Source organism: Aplysia californica, unplaced genomic scaffold (assembly GCF_000002075.1).
Source record: "Aplysia californica isolate F4 #8 unplaced genomic scaffold, AplCal3.0 scaffold00413, whole genome shotgun sequence".
NCBI lineage: Eukaryota > Metazoa > Mollusca > Gastropoda > Aplysiida > Aplysiidae > Aplysia > Aplysia californica.
In genome coordinates, this window is record NW_004797683.1 from 219,332 (window position 1) to 227,013 (window position 7,682).

The 7,682-nt window shown below is 43.1% G+C and overlaps 1 protein-coding gene across 2 annotated transcripts in view; it reads left to right on the top strand.

Moving 5' to 3' along the window:
* The first annotated feature begins 6,204 nt into the window (after nt 1-6,204).
* LOC101847980 (palmitoyltransferase ZDHHC6) overlaps nt 6,205-7,682 on the top strand; it is a 15,766-nt gene continuing 14,288 nt past the window's right edge. For both annotated transcript variants that reach the window (XM_005104280.3, XM_005104281.3), the window contains exon 1: nt 6,205-6,308. The gene's annotated coding sequence lies outside the window, so the exon portion shown is untranslated. The remainder of the gene's footprint in view (nt 6,309-7,682) is intronic.

The window sequence follows — 7,682 nt, forward strand, 5'->3', positions numbered from 1 at the left end:
AGCAGGAAAGGAGGTGAATTGAGACAATTTTAGAGAAGAAAATGTTTCTATCACTACTCGGATTCGAAACCGGGACCTTTGAATGAGAGGCCAACACCTAAACCTCTAGGCCATGAGAGCCCCCTCGAACTTTACTACCAATTGATCAATGATTTTGTCTTTCTCGTCAAATAAAGCGAGTTTAGACTACCCAATGATACTTTTATAACCCTTTGTTGTTCTTCTGAAACTTTGATTTTAAATTTTCCCCCACTGCTTCGAGCTCAGATTTCCCTTCCCCTTTTTGCCTTTGTCATGTAGCATTTCAGATTTTGAACTGTTGTTCACTTTTGACGTCGCCAATACTTTTCTTTAAAATTTGTGTTGAAAAATTTGGTCAGATCGCAGAAACCGAGGCAGGTCAAGGTCGAATTGCCTGTCAGCTTCACACCCAGTACACCCAAGAGTTTGAGTCTGAATAGCCACGGGAGGCTATTCAGACTCGAGTTCGAATAGCTGCAGCCATAGCAGATTGGATTTTTTTCTTGTAAATTCTTGCGCACATTAAAAATACGGAGTGACTATTTCTCCGAAAGCTCAGGAAAATAAACTTAATCTGTATTTCTCCGAACGGTTTCCGTTCTCGAGATTTTTGGGTTATTAGTGAGATTTAGGCGTCATCTTTCATTATGCTATTCTGCGAGGACTGGGAAGAAGCATTTTTTGTATCGAAGTCAATTTCTAGATTCTAGAGCTAGAGATTTTTAAATGTCTGAATATTCACATACTTCAGTTGTGGTTGGGGCAACGTTTCTGGACTATACTTCATTTGAAAATGCGTTCAAAAGGTACAGTGAGAAAATAAGAGCTCGACCTTGGCAGTAACCTATTTTGCATTTAGTCACACCTAAAGCAAAAACTAAAATCCTTCATGTAAACACCGTAAAAAATGAAATCCTTTTACGCCCCACCCCGTTCACACTTTACACATACATACACACACGCGCGGCCACTCCATTCACAAATTATCAACAAATCACAACAACAGAAACTGTTCGGAGAAATAGAGTTCAAGTTTATTTTCCCGAAAAACAAGAACAATGAGAAAGAAGGTTGATCAAATTAAACAAGAGCTCGACCTTGACAGTAACCTTTTTTGTATTTAGTCACACCTAAAGCAAAAACTAAATCCAAGGCCAGCTCTATTCGGACTCGAGTCCGAATAAATGATATTTTCGGACTCAAGTCCGATAATGGGTTTTATCTATTCGGACTCGGGTCCGTAAAAAAATGTTTTATTTATTCAGACTCGGCTTCTAAGTGAGTTATGTGAGTGTCAGGAGGTTACATGATAACTGTCGTTGGGGGATTTTACGTAAAACCAGAATTAGAACTAGAATTGCCTACAAGGACTGTGTAATTGTGTCAAAAATAAGACTGCACTCTCATTAGATCTACCCAATGTCAGTGTCTAAGTGCACGGTAACCGACAACTCATTTTTTTTCATGGTCTTTCCACCACCACTACAGCATCATCATTACTTCCACCACCATTTGTCTTTCCACATGTTTAATTTCATTTTGGTGTGTTATAGTTTTTCTGTAATTATTTTTTTCTTAATCACATCGCACAAAATGGACAGCCGTAGTCTCTTCCCACAGCAAGCCGAGAGTGCGACATCGCTACGCGCAATCTAATTGGTCGACCTACTTAACGTGGGCCGGGTTTATGTCGCCTGATAAGCCATTTCGGCACCTCGCCTGCGTTATGGTCCCGAGTCAGTCTAGCTCCTGGCTTGGCGCACGCGCGCCAAGCATCATCTCACGTTCAATCCGGGTCCCGCGACGGATCCCCATTCATGCAGGTCAAGTGTGTGAGCGTCAGTCTGCTTGAGTTTGTGTGCGTTTGTGGCCTTCTTCTAGAACCGCCAGCGTGGGTTCATAATCGAGGCATACGTCTCATTCAAAACACGCCAACTTGGTAGCTAAACTTTAGATGTTCGTCCACTGAAATTATAGAATAAATTGACCCACTTAGACAGGAGGAGCTCGAAAGGATAGTCAGGAAACAAGACTTCCATTTTTCGATACAAAATCTTTCAAATGATACTACCTGATAAAAAATAAGCTTGTTCGATAGTTTTGAACATTGTGCAGGTACAAAGAACAATTTGAGTGTAAAACATTCGGAAATTGACCTCTATAGGCTATATTATCCCCTTTCGAACCTCAGGTCATTCATGACAACAAGAGCGTCTAGAAAGGTACTCGAATGGCGTAACTACTCGTAATGTCTTATACAGCATTTGAGAGGGCGTTATTCATGTGTTCGTAACACTTTATAAATAGGTAGAGCTATGAAATAGAGCGTTATTTTCATCATCGATTAACACACTCCCACTGTATTCATGGTGAAAACACACGTTTCCCGGCGCACGCGCGCTATACACCAACAGTACACACTGAGTGACCCCGGCGGCCTTCTCGGAACGTCCGACGTAATCGGTTGCTGACAAGATTCACATCTCAACGCAGGCAAGAGTAAACTTTGCCCCCGGCAAGGTCAACTCAACTTAGTTGTTCTGTCAAACTAATGATCCAGGGAGGGCCAGTTTAGATAGATATAGATCTAGTAACTAGATACCAAAGCTCACGTTTCGATCGTTATCATTATAGATCTAGATCAAAATGTTTTAAAATTCATAAATGAAAATGCTGGAAATATTTAGACTTAAATCTAGGAACAAGGGTCGGAAGTCGGAAGGGACGTCATGCTGGACTCATTTCAGAGTCTGAATAAAATTTTGGAAGTGCCTATTTGCAACGCCGCGTTGCGATTAGCGCCAGTGCTAAATAAAACACTGCGTTGCGATTAGCGCCAGTGCTAAATAAAACGCTGTGTCGCCGTGTGCAAAATATCAAGCTTAATCTGCACTTCGTTATCAGAAGTTCTGATGGCCGAAGTGACAGCGCGTCTGCGCTTGAAGTCAAACCATTATTTTTTTAGCGTGGATTCGATCCCGGTCCAGGACGTTTTTTTCTTTTTTCTTTTTTTTTGTTGTTGTCCTCTTCTCGACTGACCAACAAATTGTTCCCATAATTATATCTTGTTGCTTTGTAGTTTTTTCATGTAGTGATGAAGCATGCACATTCTGGTTTTGTCCTCAAGAGGAGCTCTGTACAAAGTAGGCCATAGCCTATACTTTTCCTTTTACCAATTTAGGCCTGGTTAAAGTTCAGTAGTCGCTTTCCTTGGTCTGTGAGTCTAATTTTTTCCGTTTTTTAAATTTTAGGCTCAGGAGAAGGAAAAAAAAAACCCTTTCGGAACCGGGACTCGATGCCACGCTTGGAAGCACTGAACATTAGACTTAGAGAACGTAGACAGTAGTCGAGTTGCACCGTCTTGTTATTGTTGTTATACCAAGCGTCTTTCGACTTTGCTCAAACTCTAACTCAGATGATTATGATTATGAGAGATGACTAATCTAGATCTAGACCCTACCCAATATTGATCGGAATTTAAGACAACGTCATAAAAAAAGGAGTCAAATCCTAAGAGGTTTATCAAAAAACTGAGAAAGCTTCCACAATTCAGGCAGAACTACAATATTATCATGTAGAAACGATAGCTAGGCTCTACTACATCTAGATCTAATCTAGATCTAGATCTAGTACTGGCGTTGCAAATCGAAGTGACTATTCGGACTCGAGTCCGAATATGAAAAAATGTTATTCGGACTCTGATTCTTGTCCAGCATGACATCACTTCCGACTTCCTGTGACTCGTGACTCCAGCTTCCTGTCCTGCCTCACTCGTGACTCCAGCTTCCTATCCTGCCTCACTCGTGACTCGCCTCAGGCTGGGTAGAGACCAGGATCACTTCGGGCAAAAAGGCGTTTTGTGCAGGAGCCGAGTTTTTATCTTATGATGAATTTGAGGTCGGCCTGAAAAGTTATAGCGCTTCTAATAAATGTTTATTTGTCAAGAGGTCATCAGAAGCAATTAAAGATGGCTCGTTAGCGTGTGTTGGGGTCGGATGGGCGGCCTGCACACGTGTGGCTGTGTGCGTGTCGGGGAGGTAGGGGGGCACTATTGGTCCGGGCGTTGAACGTCGCATACGCGTCAGTCTTTTTCCCCCGGCAACTGATCATTATTACAATAATTTATAGCTAGTCTTGACGTAGATCTACGTAATGAATTGTTCGCTGGTCTATGGAATCAAAAGTTGCCGTATGCTCAGCTCTACACAGCAACACATCTTTTTCTTGGTAAACAATCGAGATGACACAGGCTTGTGTATTTGAACGAATCGGTCTTTTTTTTTTTTTCACAGCTCATAATAGCAGGTGCCAGGTGATTTTACCTTTTTCTACAACAAAGAAAGTGGGAAACATGGGGGGTGGGGGGGGGGCGTATCAATGAGGCGGAGGGCATCGGATCGGCAGAAAAGGTGTGGGGGAAACTAAAAAATGGCGGAAAATTGGAAGCACTGAACGTCAGATCTATAGAACGAAGACAATTCCTTTTTTCCGGACCTGAGTCCGAATAACATTTTCCTCCAGGCCTAACATTTTTTCATATTCGGACTCGAGTCCGAATAAGAAATTTTTTTACTTTCGGATTCGAGTCCGAATATGAAAAAGGCTGGATTGTACTTTACCGGACCACCCGTCTCGGCCCGTGATTACTACGCACGCCTAGCCTAACTACGCACTCATAGTACTCTGCGTGCGGACAAAAGGTAGTTCCGCGGGCGACTTCGCGCACGCACAGCGAAGTCAGCGGCGACTGGCGAGGCGAGGCGAGGTGAGCGAGAGGTGGTGGTGGTTGAGAGTGGGCAGGGGATTTAACTTTGGTGGACCACCGTGTATCATACCCAACAGTGGGGTGGGGGGGGGTTCAGGGGGGGCTTGGCCCCCCGTGGAAACTATAATAAAGAAAACACACAAAAATGCGAAACAATAACATGAGCGGACAGTCGGTGTTTACATATCAATGGGAGGGGGGGGGGGGTTCAGGGGGGCTAGCCCCCCTGGCAACAATAATTTAAAGACACTCACACACACACATATAAACAATAGCATGATAAGTCGCGAGCAGGGCCAATGGGGTTGCAATTATGCAAATGAGCTCTCGTGCGCATCTCTAGCCCTCCATTGTACTTTGCCGGACCAGGAGTAGGCCTAGGGCCTAGGCCAAGCCAGCAGTCGCGAGCAAATAAGAATAGTGGACCACGTGATTAGATTGACCAATTAGCCTCAAGGTGTCAGGGTCATGGGTCAAAGGGCACAGTGGCACGGTCGTGATGACTGAAAAACCCGGTAAGAGACGGCAGTCGATTGCTGGCAGTTGAAGAGTGAGGACGTACAAAACTGAGTAGGAGAGCGAGTAGGGGAGCTCGGAAACGAAGAACAGCGGGCCACTAGGCACCAGGGGCGCCACAGCGAAAGTAGTTCCGGCCGGTGGTCCGGTAAAGTACAATCTTACCATGAAAAAATGTTATTCGGACTCGAATCCGAATAACGACGGCCGTTGCAAATAGCACGAGAGCTATTCAGAACGCGGCGTTGCAAATTTAGTGCTTGCCTAAAATTTTTGTCCAGTCTCATCTAGATCTAGATCTGGTCACTTTGTAAAAACAAACAAACAAAAACAAAACAAAAGCCTACCTGAGGAACCACTCCCACTTTTGGCTCCCTCGGAAACTGGAGACGGTGACTGGAAAAGTGCTTTTTTGAATGCTATCATATTACCAATTATTGATGAATTTGCCTCAAAGTGAGCCATTTTGTTCTATTGAGTAGATCTAGTTATGAACTGAGACAAAAGTGAACCGTACACACCTCCTATTCTATTACTGAACGATGGCTCTACTCGTTATCGCTCATTCTTCAGAAGGAAATTTTGATTAGATAAAGCCAAGTTCAAGATCTAAAGAGACAAGCTTTGTTTTGCCTTCGCCAGTCCCCGTTTCCGGTTTGTGCCTCTATAAAATGTTGGCTGATACAGAAACAAGTTCGTTGAGAAAATGATGTTCTAATTCAGTATTGATATTGCTGTTGTAGAATAATAAAAATTGGAGAAAAAACGGTTCCTTCCTTCATTTTTTAATCATATTTAATCTAAACCATTGCTTTGCCTAATTGATAAATTTTAATAACCAAAAAGAAACCCAGGCAAAACTACTTGATCCGTCTTTTTGAAAAAGGTGTTCAAAGGACCGTAACTCTGATAAAATTTTCTGTGGTCACCAGGAGAAACTGTTGGATCTGGGTCCAGGAACAGAATCGATAAGCAACTGTTTACATTCTTTAATTGTGCGCTTTGGGTAAGAATTCTACTAACCCTTGATGAAGAATATTTTCTGAGTGGAATGAGTGCACTGCCCTGCCAGAATCTTTTATTTTTCCTCTCTTGTTGCTGCCTTAACGCCCATCCCTGTTTTAATTTAGCTCCGGCCGGTCCGGTTTCCATCCTGCCCTCCTCGGCCTCGGTTTCCTGCTTGTCCTCTTTCTCTCTCTTGAGTCGCGAGTCAGATTATGGTAACTTAGACTTCTGGACCTAAGTAACTAGATCTAGATCTAGATCTAAGTGGTAAGTTGCGTTCCTGTATAAATCTGTGCGATTGTTAGATTTGGGTTTTCTTAGGTAAGGGAAGAAGGAAGTTTTCTCTTTTTTCGTCTATACTATACCATTAGCCTAGATTTCTAGATATCTATCTTAGATCTAGATTCTAGATTCTAGATTCTAGATCTAATCTAGATCTAGATTCTACATCTAGTTAGTTGAAGCCCTGTGGTCTGGGTTGCCCCTTTGCCTTTGGAAGGACTTCCGTAAACATGAAGCTGCAGTGAGCACCCAGCACACCTCTGTGATTGGCGCAAATATAGATCAGATGATGTAAATTTCTGCCTTCTATTTTTGTTGTCTTTCAGGGCTTCCCTTGACCACCGTGACGGGCCTGCTTTGCCACAAAGGGTGCGATGGGCTTCGTCACTAGATCTAGGTGTCATAGCAGATTGTTTGAGCTGTGTGTGTATGTGTGTGCGCGCTTGTGTGTGTGTGTTTGTATGTGTGCGCAGGCTAGGCCTGGGCAGAAACCTTCTGTGACAGCGAGAGTTCAAAGGGGCCGAAAGACTTGTCGTTCTGAGCTGCGATCTCTGACTACGTCACACGCAACAGATTTGCGGAGTGACTATCATAACTGATATACCCCTTGTAACTCAGTAGCCTGCAATAACTTCAATTCATCTTGTCTAACAAAAGTTTCTTTATTACCAACTTAAACCCCCCCCCCCCCCAAAAAAGCACTTCATCAAAGCCATTTTAACATTCCATTGTTTAGTTTTTTATCATTGTTCAATGTTATTGTTGACCTAAGAGAACCGCGTTCGTCAAAAAGCTTGTGAGGCCTTTAATAACGTAATGAACAGTACGCCTATTATCTTATTTTTATACATGTACTTACATGATTTTTTTTTACTATACCAAACTCCCTCTCATCAAATGAGTTAAAACTGAATCTCTTCGGTGTTATGAAGACTTAAATTTAGAAAGAAAAAGAAAAAACCACGAGAGAACCAGGAGGGGGAGGGAAGGGAGTACGATGACGTAGGCTAACGCCACAAAGCTCGCATCGGCCGTCGACCTTTGCCAAGGAAAGTCTGCCTACAGATTTCCGTCACCAAAGCCCACCCCCCTC